The following is an 18,485-nucleotide window of genomic DNA, read 5'->3' as shown; positions in this document are numbered from 1 at the left end:
GATGTTTTAAAGCCTACCCAAAGGAGGAAGCCCCTTTTTAAGTTGAGTTTGCAACTTTCAGATCCCACCTTAAATATCATCTCCTCAAAATTGCCTCCCCTGATCACCGTAACTACAGATTCATTCAATCCCCAAACCCCCCGGCCTCCACTTATTTGGTTCAAAACACCCATCACAAGACAAATCTATTTTGCCTGGGTATGTGTTTACTTGTTTGTTTATTTCTGTCATAAGAAGAAATGTCCTTGGGACAGGGACCATTGAAATCACACATATACAATTATATCCTCGATACTTAGCATGCTGCTGAAAAAAAAGCATTTACTAGTTATTTATTGAGTGGGTAAATAAATCTTCATAAAAAACATGATACTAGCTTGTGTATTTACCTCACATGGAAATGCCCTGTAAATCATAAAATGGCTTATGTAGGGAGGTTTACAGAATATCAGAATATAAGATATTTGCCTGGAAATTCTCCCTTAGTATATCTAACCTTGGTTAGATGTTTATTTTCATCACTAATTTAGGACTTAACAGTGACATAATTTATTGAAGGACAATACCATTGCCTTAGGAACCTACATTTTGGGCTTTTGCCACCAATGTATCCCATAAGTAACTTACAACTGCCTAAATTTTCATTTTTATGATCTAAAACATAAGCAGGGTGATCATTTACAAACTGTCCATCCATTCATTCATCAAATATTTGCTGAGTGCTCACTATGAGTGCTGTAATGTTCTAGAGGTTTGAGAAATTTCAGTGATCAAACAGAACGGTACCTGCCCTCATGGAGCTTTTAACCCAGGTAATAAAATTCTATGAAAATCTCTCCCAATACCATCCTCCCCATCCAGGTGGTATGTCACTTCTGTGTCAGTGTGGATACAAAAGTACTTTTATAGGGGCGCCTGGGTGGCTCGATCGGTTGAGCGTCCGACTTCGGCTCAGGCCATGATCTCACGGTCTGTGGGTTCGAGCCCCGCGTGGGGCTCTGTGCTGACAGCTCAGAGCCTGGAGCCTGTTTCAGATTCTGTGTCTCCCTCTCTGTGTGACCCTCCCCCGTTCATGCTCTGTCTCTCTCTGTCTCAAAAATAAATAAACGTTAAAAAAAATTAAAAAAAAAACAAAAAAAAACAAAACAAAACAAACAAAAAAAACCCCCAAAAGTGCTTTTATATATAAGCCATACAAAAATTCATTTGAGATTAGCATTTGAGATTTGTGATTTGGATATTCATGGGTGGACTCCATGGGCTTTTTCCTAAAGTTGATTTGTATGACATCTGACTAGATGCAAAGCAGTGATTGAAGATGTACACACACAAGCGCACACACACACACACACACACACGCGCGCGCGCACACACTTTTAAAAGTGGGTTTTGCTATTAAGTCTACTCTGAGATTTTATCCATCATCTATCTATCTATCTATCTATCTATCTATCTATCTATCTATCTATTTTTAATTCAGAGAGAAAGAATGTGCAGGAGCAGAGGAGAGGGGCAGAAGGAGACGGAAAGAGAGAGAGAGAATCTTAAGTAGGCTCCACTCTCAGCACAGAGCCCAATGTGGGACTTGATGCTACAACCCTAGGATCATGACCTGAGCCGAAATCAAGAGTCAGACGCTCAACTGACAGAGGCAGTCGCTTTAAAAAAGCAAACCGGGAGCCCCAAGGTTTGCGTTTTTAAAAATTAATTTTCCACATTGTGAAGAATACATTTATTCTGTTGCGTGAGACTGGTTGTACAAAAACCACTATGGTTAATTTCATTCACTGCCTCTCTTACCACAACTCATTTTTTTGTGCCACAAATCACAAGTGTTCTGTGTATAGTTTCAAAATATAAATCTAGGTATAGGTACTTCTATGCTGTGGACATCCATCTATGAAAATATTTAAAATTAATTACATCTTTTTTTCTGAGCAATATGTTCTAATTCTGTTTACAGTGTAGGTCATGGACTAAGGACTGCATGCAATTATATCCAGTACATGGTTCTTAAAAGCACACAAAGATTCTATTTAAGTTGGTAAAATTAATTACATGTAATTCATTCATTAAAAAATGTTTTTTTAATTAAATAAAATCAATATGAATGTAAGAAACAGCACAAGCCTTTAAAATATCTTGTAGTTCAATACACCATGAAGATATATTGGTTGAATTTTAATTCAGATTGTTACAATATTTTTATAAAATAACATATAATGTTATACCTGTTATATATAATATGTTATAAAATAACAGATATAATCTATAAATATACATTATAAATATATCATACATAAATATATTTATATTATATATATAAATAATACATAATTAATGTTTATATGTTTAAAAGTTGATGACAAGATATGCTTTTATTTGCTTGGCTGAGCCTAAATTTCTATGAACCATACATAGCATAAAAAAAGAATAACCATTAACATTATGTAATTTCAGGACCATGTAAGTATATTAAAATAATTACTGCTTTACTAAATTTTTTAAGAAGACAGAAAAGTCCATTTTAAAAGTCAATAACAATTTCATCTAATTTAGTAGAGAGATAAACTTGGGTTAGAAGTAAGGCATCATTATGTCATAGTTTACAACATTTCTATCTACTTTTCTCTTACTGTAATCACAGAAATGTTGAGGTTCTCCCCCTAGCATTCATCCCTCCTCTTCTGTGAGTCCACTAAATTTCCCCTCAGAATTCAATTTTTATATATGTATATTAAAACTTTACTATGATAAAAATAGCAATCTTGTTACTAAAACCAGAAACATATAGCTAGGAGGGGTAATGAACAATTCTCTATGTTGTATTCATGTAGTATCGATATATTATGATGTTATACTGATTTGTTAAAATATAATTAGGTGAGCTGAATCAAAACAAAAAACTATCGGGGCGCCTGGCTGGCTCAGTCAGAAGAATATGCAACGTTTGATGGTGAGGTTGTGAGTTCGAGAAATCACATAAATAAATAAATAAATAAATAAATAAATAACAAGTTACTTTTCATTAAACAAAATGTAATGCATTTAAGTGCATCATCTTCCCTGAAAAATTACACTATCATTTCTGCATTATATATCAGCTCGATGACATCTCTGTGAGTTAGAACCATGGCTTATGCATGACCTTTTACATAACATCCACTCATTACTAAGTAAAATATACATATACATGATAAAAGTGTATATGATAAAACTGATAGAAACTCTTTCAATCATCTAAAGAAGTACAATCCTCAGCAATTTATAAATCTAATACCAAACCCTTTTTTTAGGTAAAAATTAGTACCACGAAACTACCTCTTTGCAAAAACAACTGACATTTAACGCTTTATAAAGCTCCTTTGTTGTGTTCCTCTCTCCAAAGATCTATATGTAAGAAAATTATTTCCTTGAATAAATTGTTGCTTTCCACTCTCTTCTCTACATGCCCTCCTTATAGTCCTTTGTATTATATTCCTGTGTTCCAAGACTTTGAAAGCTAGTGTCTAATTTCACAACATAGCAGTACTCTCTTATAGCTTATTCTTGCTGAGAACACAAAGGGGAGAAACGTCCTTGGTAAGTAGGAATAAGACATATAAATTCTGTGTGAGGGTAAGTAAGTAGGTGTAATATTATTCTGTACAATATAGTAATATAAATATATTTTCTTTTTGGAGGAAAATAACTTCATCTTTGATTCAAATATTTGTCCTTCAAAATCAAGGAAACTCCTGTGGCAGGCATATCAGGGTATTCTGGACTTGACCTGCTTTTTGACTGTGACTCTAGGAAACCTGTCTGCCTTCTTTGCTACCCTTGAGGCAAAGCACGTGGGAGACTCAGGAAGAAAAGCAATGGTAATGTTAAGAGGACCTGAAGTCCCCTGTTTATGATTCTTCTATGCACACCTTCTTTTTTCCTAGGTCCTAGTTGAAACCTTGCTAATGGTTTTAGAGAAATAATGCAAAATGTCCTTCTTATTTCAATGCTTTTGTCACAGGCAGTGCAAGTGACTAAGGTAAAAAAAAAAATCCCTTTCTTCTCATTTCTGTTGTGTCTACCTTTGTTTATCTCAAATATTTACTGATTACCTACGATGTACCCAGCTCTTCGCTGGTAACTGGGTAAAAAACAGAAACAAGGGACAAACTTTCTCTTCTTAACGAGTTCATAACCTACCACATGAAGCTAGACAATTAACCACATAAATAAAAAAACAACAACAAAACACAGAGAATGTTACCAGTAATAAGCGGTTGTAGTAGAGACTTCTCTTACAAAGCAGAAGTTATACTGATGCGAAGATACTGTTGTTATATACATACAAGGTGTATGTAAATAAGGCACTTCAGATACTCATTCTTTCACACCTACTAAGTTGTAGCGGAAACAGTAGTCAAGGGCAGCAGCAGCTAGCCCCTACTGGCTTCATCATGCCGGACTCTGTTCTAAACACATTACATGTATGAGCTCACCCACTTCTGTGGCTTAAAATAAAACCACTCATAAAAGAATCAGGAAATAAAGTGGTTGTAAGACGGACAGTGCACCCCCCTGTCTCAGTTCAAATAGTTAAGTCTGTCACACACTTTCTGCTTGACAGGCAAATCAATCCATCTCTGTACCATGATTTGTCTTCGTCTGCAAATGGGGTAATAATACATAATTTGTGAGCTTTTTATGACCAATTGATGAGACAATATATACTAAACGCTTAGATTAGTATCTAGCCTTTGCTGAAGGCACTCGTAGAGCTTGCTTTTATTATTTATTCCTCACTGTAATTATAGTATTCTCCTAATAATAGTTCTAGCTACTATCATTTCTGTTTTACAAAAGAATAAATTCCATCAAAGAAAGTATAAGTCACTTGCTTTAAATCACACAGGTAATAAATGACAGATCAAATATTTGAACCCAAGCAATTTGGGTCTAGATGGAATCTTCCTTGTCAACTGCTATGAGATACTACCTCTCTGATGGTGATTAAATTCTAGGCTTTCTACACTGTCAGATCAAAATGTGAAAATAAATTTGAAAAACAGGTGAAGAAAGTATAATTTGATATTAAACACTGTAGTCTCTAAAGGGACTGATACATACGCTGTCTTAGAGGATAAGATGTGCCCTCCACAATGTCATCATCCACGTTTCACTAAGAGTCTGGTTCATTTTGTTTCATTTTGCGTTCTCAGGTTCTAGACAAGAGTACATAATCCCGAACTTCTCTCTGCACACACATTTTAGAATGTATCACCTATAAGAGTCTCCCTATTTGCTCTACTGAAAGGGAACCAAGTTAGTGATTCTTATTGTTCAGTGTAAATGGCCTGGAGATGGCATGTCAGGTCTTGAATTGATATGGCGTAAAGTCAGGTAAGGTTTCTTAGCCTCACTGACAGAAATTTTACTACTTTGCAGTAAACTTGCATCATCCTCAAATTCTCGATCTTCCTTTTCCTCTACCTCCAATCAGCTGTGTTAGAAGTACCTCTTAAATATACCTTTTCCTGTCATTTCCTGTGACCACCTCTGAAATAGACTCATAACTCACATCACAATAACCACTTTTCCTTACATTGATTCTTCATATGCAGTGTTATATTTCTTTTTTTTTTTTTAATTTTTTAATGTATGTCTACATTTTTGAGACAGAGAGAGACAGAGCACGAGTGCGGGAGGGGCAGAGAAAGAGGGAGACACAGAATCCAAAGCAGGCTCCAGGCTCTGAGCTGTTAGCCCAGAGACCAAGTCGCAGGGCTCAAACTCAGGGACCGTGAGATCATGACATGAGCTGAAGTCAGACGCTTGACCAACTGAGCCGCCCAGGCACCCCTGCAGTGTTATATTTCTAAAACATTTTAAAAAAATATTCGCGTGCTTGAATTAAAACAAAACAAAATAAAACACTTATTGATTCCTCATTCCCAGCTTGGAAAAAATTCACATTCATAACATGTAAGGTACTTTATAATATGATCCATTTCTGCTTTTAGCTGTCTTTCCTACTACTCCACCATGTAAGAATGACCCACATTTCCCATGTTTCTGAAAATATGCTACTTCTGTGTATTCTCATCTTCTGTTCCCTAAGCCTGAAATTCTTTTCCACTTCTCCATAAAACTGTCAAAATTATAGATATTTTTCAAGTTTCAGATCAAAGTTGTATCCTTTGTGAAGGATTCCTGCTCTCCCAGAATTAAAATTCCCCTCCCGCTCTCTGATTTCACAACGAGTGTTGATGTCTATCACGGTACTTGTCACAAGATTTTTGCTTTGCTTTGTTTTGATCATTCCTTTGTTTATATTCTGTTAGACTGGACTGTCCTGAAAGCACAGTGTGTTGTCATTTTCTTTTACGCATGCAGCCTTTTGAAAGCTTGGTTTATTTCATGCTTGGCACCTAGTTCATGTTCAATAAATGTCTGTTGAGTGAATGAACTGAGCTGAACACATTTACAACATAATGCACTCAGGCTACCTATGTTTACCTGGATTTCTGTTCAGGCCACACAGAATTTACCAAACTCTTGCTACTTTTTTTTTTTTGGCCCAGAGCAAGGTTTCCAAAATGCCATGTAAGCGGAACAAGTCATATCACATTATGATTTGATTTCTATTCATCATCTCTCTGTGCAAGGCAGACTTTACTCCTGTCCTTAAGCACTGGACCTGATGCTTCTTAGCTTCTTAAGAAGCTGAAAAACAGGTCATTTTTTAATTCTTTAGTTAACAATATAATTACTTGAAATTTTATTTCCTTCAGAATGTAAAGCATTTAGCTGTTGAAATTTGTACTTTAAAGGCAGAAGTATTGATCATGAAAAGGAATATATCTACAGACGTTTAAGTGACTCCCTTAAATTCTCAGTGCTCACATTTTAACCTGAATGTGAAATAGTAAAGGGGAGAGAGCATTTATTCAATAATTAGCTGTTCTGTGTTTCTATTCCCACATTTTTATTGAGAATTCTCCATTTTCATTAATTCTTTGTTATAAATTCTCAAGTCATCGAGGTCACTACACAGAATATCTTGTGTGAGTGATCTATGACTTCTGATGGCCCTTCTGGCTCTTTCCTGCCTCTTGAAAGCTGCATAGTAAAGAGAGTGGTAAGAACATACTCCTCCTGAGGGCCTCCTTATCTCAATTGCTATTGATGAATGCATCTTCAGAATAATGACACAGGGAGCAGTTTTGCACAGAGTTCTATTTACATTGAATCTTTGGTAATCTGCCACTTCCTATTATCATTCAAAATACTCCAACTCAACTTTTACCCAAGTGTAGGCTTAGAAAACGAACACTTCTTGAATCAGCATCCCAAAAGGGAAAAGTATTATGTCTACCTAAAGCAATAAAGATCCAGATCAATGAAAGGCCATTGTTATTTTAACCAGATGACATTAAATTCCCAGAGATGCCTCTTTTCCTTTCAGGTGACATTGGCTGAACCAGGGAAATAATCTCCTCTCTTTACTTCTTTGTTGAGTTTCCACTTTGTCCCTTCAGTCTTTCTTCAGGCTGATCTTGCCCTTGTACTAGTTCATGGGTGCCAACCTGTTCACTCTCTGCCCAACTCAGAGCCTGAATGAGGCTACAACTGAATCCTACAACTGATGGGGGAGAGGCGACTGGGTATTGCCTCGTTAGAACGCACACATTGTACTCACTTTAATGGGCAGAAAGAAACTTTAGAGTGTATGTAAGTATCTTTTGTTTAACCAGTTCACATGCCCTTAAAAAAATAAAGGGATTAATTCTTTTAAATCATTTATTTATATGGAACAAGGAATAATTTAAGTCTTATAGAAATGGAACTATTTTTTCATGAATCAGGAGGTATTTCAGAAAAGCACTGTACAAAGCCTCTTCCACGACTTTTGCAATAAAATGCTACAGGCTATGCCATGTATGCATTTGTATATGAAACAGACTTTATCTTATATACATGTAAGAGATGAGGAAAAATAGAGAGTTAAGGAAGGAGCTCAATTAAATTATTTTTCTTTTATCTTGCTTGAAATTAGAATTAAAGAAAAGATAAGAAATCTATGGAATCTAAAAATCTAAAAAGTGCCGCACACCTAACCAAAAATTCATTTTTCTCAGATAAGATGTATGTAATTTACCAAGAAATGCCTATGTTGAGTAAAGGAATAGGGATAGAGAAGTTAAAAGAAAAAGAATTTATTGGATTATTTCCCATAGAAATATCTCCATTCATATTAGTTAAGTTTCTTCTAGTTAAAATAACAACAACTACAACAACCACAAATCTTTCTCTTCAAATCTAGTTGGCTTGTGAAGCACGTCAAGTATCTGAAATATTAGGACCAAATTGTTAGTTGAGTGTGTGTGTGTGTGTGTGTGTGTGTGCGTGTGCATCTATGCTGTTACTGAATTTCTGCAGAAACAGATGAGGGAAATCAGCAATATAATGATTACGACAAAATTATTCCATAATAACAAAAGATAATGGAATGACAAAACAGGTAATAAGAATAACAACTGGTTATAAAGTTAAATACGTACATCATGGTTATAGTACTTGTGATGGTTACTTTTATATATCAACTTAATGGGGCTATGGAGTACCCTGATATCTGGTTAAACATTATTCTGGCTGTGTCTGTCAGCGTGTTTTTGAATGAGATTAAAATTAAAGTTGGTAGACTGAATAAAGCAGATTGCCCTCCCCAGTGTGGGTTCACCTCATCCATCCACTGAAGACCTGAATAGAACAAAAAAAGGCTGGGTAAGAGAATTTGCTCTCTCTGCCTGACTGTCTTTGAGCTAGGACATCAGCCTTCTCCTGCTTTCTGACTCATACTCAGACTGGAATTTTACTCTTGGTTCTGAGGCCTTTGACTTGGACTAGCCTCTCCTGGGTCTCCAGCTTTCTGACTGCAAAGCCTAGGACCTCTCAGCGTCCATCACTGTGTGGATAATTCCTTATAATAAATATATAATCATATATATTTATAATATGACATAATTATAATAGTATCATAAAATATTATATATATATGTGTGTGTGTGTATATATATACACACATAAATATAATAGATATAGAGGGAGACACAGAGAAAACCTATATATAGGTTACAATTTTTGTGTAGATAATTTTTGTATTTCTGTTAACCCATGAGAAACTATATATAGATTCTCTGGAGAACCCAGACTAATATAGTACCCTATTAATTACCAAAGGAACATGGTAAAAATATCTAAATGGATATTAAGCAACAAACTGACCCTTCAGATAACATTTATTATGTTTGTACAATAGTATCTATGATTTTCTATGCTTTGAAGCATTTTGTTAATTATGATTATACCTTTGCTGTATCTGATAAGTTAATTGTGCAAAAAGTATAAGAATAAATCCTTTCTCGATTTGTGTAATCATTACTTTGAAACAGGTAGTGATTTTTATCCTTTCTCTGTCACCTAAATAAAAGGGTAGAAAATATTCCTGGGATTACTTTTTCAAATAACTACAGCACTTTTAAATTTCTGACTTTTTTTTTCATGCTAAAATAACACAAGCAATAATCCTTGGTCTCTTTTCAGGAAAGTCTAATGATGACAGGTTTGAGGGCTAGAAGAAATGTAAAATTAATTCTATTTTTAGCTATATAAAAATGGTAACTATAGCATCTGTGGTCAGCGAACATTTAGAATATGTCAGACCAATTAGCACATGACACGACTAGAGAAATTACTCTAACCTGACACTTAGAAATTTGTAAAGCTCACACAAATCAACTCCGGATCTTTCTAAACTCAGACTGGGGTGAAGCCTGAGATTCTTCATGCCTAACAAGCTCCCAAGTGAGGCTACGGTACTGCTGTGCAGATGACTGAATAGTATAGGACCTGTTTGGGTGAGGTGTAGGAATGGAGAGAGACTTACAAAGAACTGCTTACTAGAAGCTTCTGCATCTGCAGGGTGGCCTGAACCCACAGATCAAGCAGAAAACTGCAGCTGCCTGAAAAAATTATTTTTGAACCATTCCCCATAGCATGGCAAGCCTATGTTTAACCCACAGATTTATAAATTAGGACATGTTTGCCCTCTACTTCCCAACCTCCATGGAAAATACTGTTCACCAACCCGTGTCCACTTTTTCCTGTGCATATGGCAGTTAGGCTACATTTTCTAGTCTTTCTTGTAGGTGGGTCTGGCCATACAACCAAAGTTGTAGTCAAAGAAATAGAGGCTGATATAAAAGTTTGCAGGCCTGGACTACAAAAGCCTGTCGTGCTAACTTCTCTGTATGAGGCCCCAGGTGTTATGGGAAGACACACGGAGAGGACCTGGGCTGCTAAATGTCTGTACAGATCTGAGACACCAGTCCTAACAACACCACCAGACTGTGAGGTGAGAGAGAAATAATTTTTCTACTTAAACTAACCCATGAGATACCAAAGTTATCTATTACAGAAGTGTGCCTATTCCGATACAATACCCTTCCTTCTCTTCTATAAGGAGTTGACAGCCCCAGTATTTTCACCCAAGGCCTCCTCACTGCACTGCCCTGCGCAAGGCCTCCCTCCCTGTCTTAAGTGTTCTCCATACTCCTCTCCTTCAATAATCATGCTGACATTTCTCATAACACTGATATACTCTCAGAACATTATTAGGCTACAGATTGAACTGTTAAATGATATACTTAAATGTGATGATATTTAACAATGTATTTTTCTCTCAGGAGTAATTAATCAAATTGGCTTCAGCTGGAAGAGAAATCTACAAACTTTTTCTTAAAGGGCCAGATAGTAAATACTTAGACTCTGTAGACCATGCAGTTGCTGTTGGAACTATTCAACACTGCTTCCGTAGCTTAAAAGTAGCCGCAAACAAGACATGAATGGCCGTGTCATGTCTGTTTTGTAGTAAAAGCTTACTAACAAAAAAGAGGCACCCATTTACACATACTGGAAAGTGACTTCTGATCTAAAGAATGAATCTGACGAATTTCAGACCTCAAAGTTATAGCAACTATTTACCCAATGTTTTTCAAAATAATGTTATCATCTAACAGTTTTATTTTTGAATGATTTTTAAATAAATACATATAGTGTTAACTTTGTATGCATTTTTAATATAAGAATTCATATAAAAAGAATTTAGTTAAAAAAGTGTAAGTATTATAAATCTAGGTATAAATTTCACTTTGTAAAATTCTGCTTAGGATACTTCTTAACTCTAGAATCTGATGACTCCTGTCTTTCATCAACTTTGGAAAACAGTCCTCCATTATCTCTTCAATAGTGCCTTTACTTCATTCTTTACATCCTTTCCATGAGGAATTTCCATTAGATATGCAATATACCTTCTCTCATTCTATCTGTATGTCTTCTTAACTCTGTCTCCTATTTTCCATCTCCCTATCTCTGTGCTACCGCTGGCTGAGGGCTTCAGCCCTTGTATATGGACTTCTCATTTCAGCTGTGTTAGTGATCTGTTAAGCTATTCACTGAGTTATCATTTCATTGATATATCTTTTATTAAGAAATTTGGTATTTTTTCACATTGACCGGTCAATTGTATTTGTTTATGTTACTGCTTTTCATTTACTCTCTCATTATTCCAGTTTGTTTCTTAAGCATTATTAAAGATAATATTTTAATATTCTGTAGCTGAAAATTATAATTGCTGGAGGAGTTTAGAGATCTAAGTGAATGAATCATTGTGTTGAATTTGTCTCCTGCTGCCACATTCCTGCATTGTTTCTTTTTGTTGTTTGTTGTTTAGCTCATGGTTAACATGCAAGAATTTCCAGGAACCTGGAATAAGGAAGCATTCTTCTGGAGAAGATTTGTATTTGCTTCTGCGAGGCACTGGAGGACAGTACTATCTGGGAAGATATGAATTCAAGAAGGCAGGATAACATTTACAAGTTCTCACAGGATACAGTATTTATAGCCATAATGGCCTGATGTTCCTTAGGCTGTTCAGATGGCTATTTATTCCCATGGCTTGAAGTTTTATGTACTGTTAACTGTTACCTTGGGAAACTCTGATTTCAGCCTTCACATCCTACTATTTTTTCAACTCTGTTTATTTTTTTTGTTTTGTGTTGTTTTGTTTTGGGGGGATTTTTTTGGACTTATGATTCCTCCATTACCTTTTTCAAAGGAAAAACTTCAATTATATACATCTTTTTGAAATTTACAACACATGCAGGTTGCCAGTGGGACTTTATTTCACAACACAGAGGCTGCAAATTAATTAGAAGTCAAAGGCCTCATTGTATACCATTTTTACATAAAAGCAAATTTATTACTCAAAAAATATAAAGAAGCTTGAAGTATAGAGATGAGGGTTGAGAAGAAATAAAGTAAAATAATCACGCCGATTTTAAGGATAGAATAGAGAGCAACCTGAAGTTAGACAAGTTAGTACCCAGACAGATATATTATCAGAGCCTGCTGGAAAGTAGGTATGCATATGTGTGTAAATGCTCCTGTGTGAAGGAAGGATGTTTGCAAATTCAGAGTTTATAAATTGCCAGATCACAGGTGAAGTAATAAACAACTACGATACATTGCTATATGATAATAGCAGAGCACATACTTGTTCATTTTGGTCTAATCCTTAAAAACAGATTTTAATTCTATTTCCTAGAAAGATTAGTGGAATTCATATATGAATAAATGAATGTTTATCGGTGTCTCAAAGCTTATCCATTCTTCAAAAAATATTTTATCTATTTATTTGTATTTTCATAATAATCTTTTATTTTTAGTTTTTTTTTATTTTTTAACGATCTTATTTTATTATTATCTATTTTTAGGTAGGCTTCACACCCAGCATGGAGCCCAATGACGGGCTTGAACTCATGACCCTGAGATCAAGACCTGAGCTGAGATCAAGAGTTAGACACTAAACCAACTGAGCCACTCAGGCACCCCCCCCAAAAGTACTTTTAAATCACAAAGAAAAAGTTGTTTTGCAAAATGAGCTATCTCTATTAAAACTGTGGAAACAGTTAAAAGCTTCTACATGTAATAAATTAACTGTTAATATTAGTGAATATTGGACTTAAAGGAATTTTTCTATTAAAGCATAGAGTTTGTGATGTGAGAAATCAGTGAACTCTAGTTGAGACATTATCATAGGATTTTTTGGAGTCACTTTTACACATAAAAAAGTATTACAGTTTTTCTCAGCTGTTCTATTTTCCACAAAGATAAAAGACAGATGCCATTTGAAGAGCAAACACACTGAGGAGGAAAACATAAAATATTTATGCTTTTATTAAGACTGTACTTCTTCCAAAAAGATATAAGTGTGTTATAAACTTAAACACAATGTTAAATTGGGCACTAAAATTTACAAACAGAACTAAAGGCCTTTTAAAACATGAGAAATAAATGTGTCCGGACACATATCTTGTTGCTCTGTTGCAACAAGCTTGTGCTCTGTTGAACCCTGAATTTTACTTTGCTTTTGTAGCAGTTAAAGCAAAAAAAATGTTATGTTATAAAATTGTCATTGCCTGAGAAATGCAAGTGGAGAAATATTTAGGGAGTGATATTTTCCATTACTATTAGCCTTTAATCTCCAAGAAGTTTAAATGTGTTCATTTAAACCATTTGTTTCCAGGGGCGCCTGGGTGGCTCAGTCAGCTAAGCATCCGATCTTGCTCTCAGGATGGTGACTTCAAGCCTTACAATAAATAAATAAATACAAATAAGTAAATAAAGCATTTGTTTCCAAATTCAGGCCAAATAGTGTGCTGTGTCTTCCCCGAGGCCTGCCTGATTTAGGCACCAGATGTTGAACGCTAAGGAAGAAGTGAGAATTTCTACTTATGTCAGACAATAAGTGAAGCAGTAAAAATAAATGAATGAATGAAGAGTGTTAAAAATAGACAAGATTTTAAAATCGAATCCAGCTGTTACTTTTTTTTAATCTCCCACCATTGGTATGTCAAAAATAATCTATTGGTACGCATTGATGATTTATATTAATAACATATAAGATTAAAAACACTCTATTTCATCTTTTCTGCCAAATATATTTACAAGTAGAATGAATGTGTATACCTAACTGTGTTAGAAATTTCAGGATGTAATTTAATCTTTTTATCTGTAGGAGGAACTTATAATGCTGGAAATTCATTATTCTGGTACGAACGGTCAATTTAATAAAGCTGTAGAGAGTGTAGAGGACTAATCTGTATTAACATCTACTCACATTTAACACCGTAAAATTCTTCACAATTAAGTAACTATTAATTTTCAAAAAGTTAAAAATAACTTCCTCATCTCTGAAGTGAGGTACTGAACTAGATTCCCTGCCATCATATACCTGTACTGAGTTCCGATTCTCTCTCCAACTACAGCCGCTTTTGCTCCCAATTCCAATGGGCATGGAGATGGGAGGAGGGGGGCATCTAATGTGACACTGTCTGTGTCTGAGAGCTAATTCCAGATAATTCTCCCCTCCCCTTTCCTCCTCTCTAATCTTTGAATCTCACATCACCACACCACATAATCCACAAGTCTTGTTTGCTCTCACTCCTGGAAGTTTCCATCGTTTGGTTCACTCACTGTCGTTCTCTCCTCTTACTACATTCATCATTCTTGGTGCTTTTAATTACCACATAGATGATTTTCTGATACTCTGAACTATTAAATTCTTGCTTTAAGTTCCCATGATCTTGTCATACACCCTTCAATAGCCTCTCTTGTGGTCATACTAAGACTGTCATTACTTAATAACTGCAACTTTTCCATTAACCTCCACCTCAAGCCTACCGCACTTGTCCTTTCACCTTACTTGTTCTAGTACCTGACATCAGATTTAAAAAAAAAAAATTCTTCTGGATTTAAAATTAGTACTAACTGATAAAAAACCAATTACATTAAAAATTTGCTTTATGATCATCAAAAGGAAAAAAGAAGGATAAATTTATCAGAAATCCTTACCACAACTAAAAATTTTAAGAAGATAATGACAAACTAAGACAAATCTGTCAAAACTTTCAGAAATGTTTCTCTTAATGATTTAGGTAGTTTCTTTTCTCCAATGAGTTTACATCTTTGTGGATAAATATTGCTTATTACTAGAATGAAAAAGGTCTCAGTATGAGATATAATCTACTTTCTTGTGTAATGCATGGACTGAGAGACTTATTTGCATAAATAAGTAAGTAGAAATAAGGAGATCTGGTATACAAAAGATACTTATTTTTCAAAAACTTTTGGAAGGTTATCCAGAAAAACTGCCATCACACTGATTTATCATCAACATTATAACTAAAAATACTGTTAGGTACACCTTCAATTATGCAATAAAGAACTAATCAGAAACCAACTAACATGCAAAATATTCTGTTACCCAGCCTTTACATTTATTAGAGATCACTTTTCAGGGAGCATGCTTAAAAGGCTTTAATGAAACTAATTAAATGATTGTTTATATCTGATTTTGTCTTAAAGAGTTGCTTTGTTTAACACCACATTCTTTGGAATACGCTGGTGGAGTTGATAGATGGTTGTAGCATGTGATACATAAAATGCTTTCATTTTATCACATGCTACAGTTATATTTTTACCATTGCCTTGTAGCCAAACATTTGCTTTATTCTATTCATAAAAATGTCTACCATATAGGCCTAATTCTTAGAAATATATGAAAAATATATGCATGAGACATGGATTTTGCCACACAATCATTAGTTATATTAAATAAGATGACACAAGTGTCTGTTATTGTGATTCCCTTTGCTTTTCAATTATTGGACTCTCCTTTAACTTTATTCATTTTTTTAAAATTTATTTACTTTGAGAGAGAGACAGAGACAGAGACAGAAAGGGCATGTGTGGGAGGAGGAGTGGGACCAGAGAGAGGGAGAGAAAAAAATCCCAAGCAGGTCCAGCGCAGAGCCCAACATGGGGCTTGATCTCAGGAACCATGAGATCAAGACCCGAGCCAAAATAAAGAGCCGGATGCTTAACTAACTGAGCCACTCAGGCATCCCATTATTGGACTCTCCTTTAAAAAAATAGATTCAGGGGCACCTGAGTGGCTCAGTCGGTTAAGTGTTGGACTCTTGGTTTCAGCTCCTGTCATAATCTCCCGGTTTGTGAGGTGGAGATCCACACGGACAGCATTGGTCCCCACACTGACAGTGTGGAGCCCGATTGGGATTCTCTGTTTCCCTGCTCTCTTTGCCCATGCTCGCTCTCTCTCTCTCTCAAAATAAACTTAAAAATTAAAAAATAAATAAATAAAATAAATAGATTCAGTAATACTCGTGAGGGTGTGGAAAACACGAGGTCTCGAAATGGAACTTGTTAGCACTCTAGTCACACCGTTCTACAGGATAACAGAACTCAATATATCGACTCCCAAGATTACTCACTTCATGCTTCACTTAACATCCCTCTAGAGGTCTGACATGACTTTTTCTTTAAACAATTTTTTTAACATTTATTTATTTATTGAGGAGAGAGAGAGAGAGAGAGAGAGCATGAGCAGGGGAGGGGCAGAGAGAGGGAGTCACAGAATCCGAAGCAGGCTCCAGGCTCTGAGCTGTCAGCACAGAGCCCGACGTGGGGATCTAACTCACCAGCCGTGAGATCATGACCTGAGCTGAAGTCAGATGCTTAACCGACTGAGCCACCCAGGTGAGGGGACCATGAGTTGTTTTTTTTGTTTTGTTTTGTTTTTTAATTTAATTTTTTATTTTTTTAAATTTACATCCAAATTAGTTAGCATATAGTGCAACAACGATTTCAGGGGGGGCACTAAGGAAATCGACACCATGAGTTTTTGATACCCAGTTTGTGAAAGTCTTTCTCTCTTTCTTTTTTGACTCCCTGAAGGTCTTTTAATCCTAAAACAACGCACCTTAAAGAAAGATAAAATGCATATTTTCTAATGAGGAAGACCTGGTTTTGCCTTGAGATTCCTCAAACTCTCCATCAGATAAGAATCACTGTTTTCACACTGCCAAGTTAACCTTACAGCCCACTTGTCTTCTCAATCATGGGAATCCACTCACAGAGGGCAAATTTGAATTGTCATTCTTTCTATGCTTACATCAGAATCTGTGCCATCAGACCATCTGATATTTACTTCTACTATAACCTTATTCAAGGAAATACTTACAGAAAATTGGTTGAAAGGTATGTTCTTCTGGTTACTCTTTATGCGAGGATTTAGCTAGACATATACAGAAAATTATTCGCCATTCACTCTCAAAAATCAGTTTAATTTCACTCTATTTAAAAATAGTTTTCATTGAGAAACTTAACAGAAACCCATGGGGGAGGGGAAGAAAAAAAAAGAAAAAGAGGTTAGAGTGGGAGAGATCCAAAGCATAAGAGACTGTTAAAAACTGAGAACAAACTGAGGGTTGATGGGGGGTGGGAGGGAGGGGAGGGTGGGTGATGGGTATTGAGGAGGGCACCTTTTGGGATGAGCACTGGGTGTTGTATGGAAACCAATTTGACAATAAAATTCATATTTAAAAAAAAATAAAAAATAAAAATAGTTTTCACAATTTTTATCAGGGACACAATGTAAAACCATATGAAATGTGTTTCTGTTTTTCCTCAAACTATTTTCACAACATTTACTATTTGGCTCCATGAATTTATGAGATTCTATATAACAAATTTATTTGGCCATTTATGCTAGGAAGAGCTTTGTTTTCTTTAAATAACAGGTTATATTACTTTAGAAATTAGAATCACATAACCATGTAGTTTTTCCTTTTATTCTTTTTTTAAAACTTTTTTTTTTTTTAATTTTAAGTAATCTCTACACCCAACATGGGGCTTGAACTCAACCCCGAGATCAAGAGTCACATGCTCTACCAACTGAGCCAGTCAGGCACACTTTCCTTTTAATTCTTGAAGGTAAAACGAAAGCTGTAAGATAAAAACTATACAAAAAACTTTATTTTTTCTGATCTTGCCCTACTTTTAGTCTAAATTTTTTCAGTCCTACTTTTTTTGATATTATATTTTATATGCTGCTACCTTTTGCAAATTTTTGTTATATTTATTATACTTTCTGAAATGTGTAAGACATAATAGAAAAATAAAGTAATACATAATAGCATAAATCATGCTAATATGCATATGCACATATTTAAAACATGATAATAAGTGCTGTGACAATTTTTTTTAATGTTTATTTATTTCTGAGACAGAAAGAGAGTGAGAGAGAGAGAGAGAGCGAGCATGAATGGGGGAGGGGCAGAGAGAGAGGGAGACACAGAACCAGAAGCAGGCTCCAGGCCCTGAGCTGTCAGCACAGAGCCCGACGCAGGGCTCAAACTTACAAACCATGAGATCATGACCTGAGCCCAAGTCGGTCGCTCAACCGACTGAGCCACCCAGGCACCCCCTAAATGCTGTAACAATTTAAATTCATACAAAGCAATGCCAGAAGTCTAGATTTAAATACAGATAGATAGGTATAGATAAGGATAGATATATCTACC

General features: G+C 35.4%; 1 protein-coding gene across 5 annotated transcripts in view; it reads right to left on the bottom strand.

The window, feature by feature from the left end:
* The window catches only part of SGCZ (sarcoglycan zeta), a 1,075,859-nt gene that overhangs the window by 120,797 nt on the left and 936,577 nt on the right, over positions 1–18,485 (bottom strand). The window lies entirely within an intron of this gene.

Source organism: Panthera pardus, unplaced genomic scaffold (genome assembly GCF_024362965.1).
Source record: "Panthera pardus isolate Hobbes unplaced genomic scaffold, ASM2436296v1 HiC_scaffold_13, whole genome shotgun sequence".
NCBI lineage: Eukaryota > Metazoa > Chordata > Mammalia > Carnivora > Felidae > Panthera > Panthera pardus.
The sequence above is the reverse complement of the archived record's forward strand: the minus strand, read 5'-3'. Positions and strand labels throughout refer to the sequence as shown.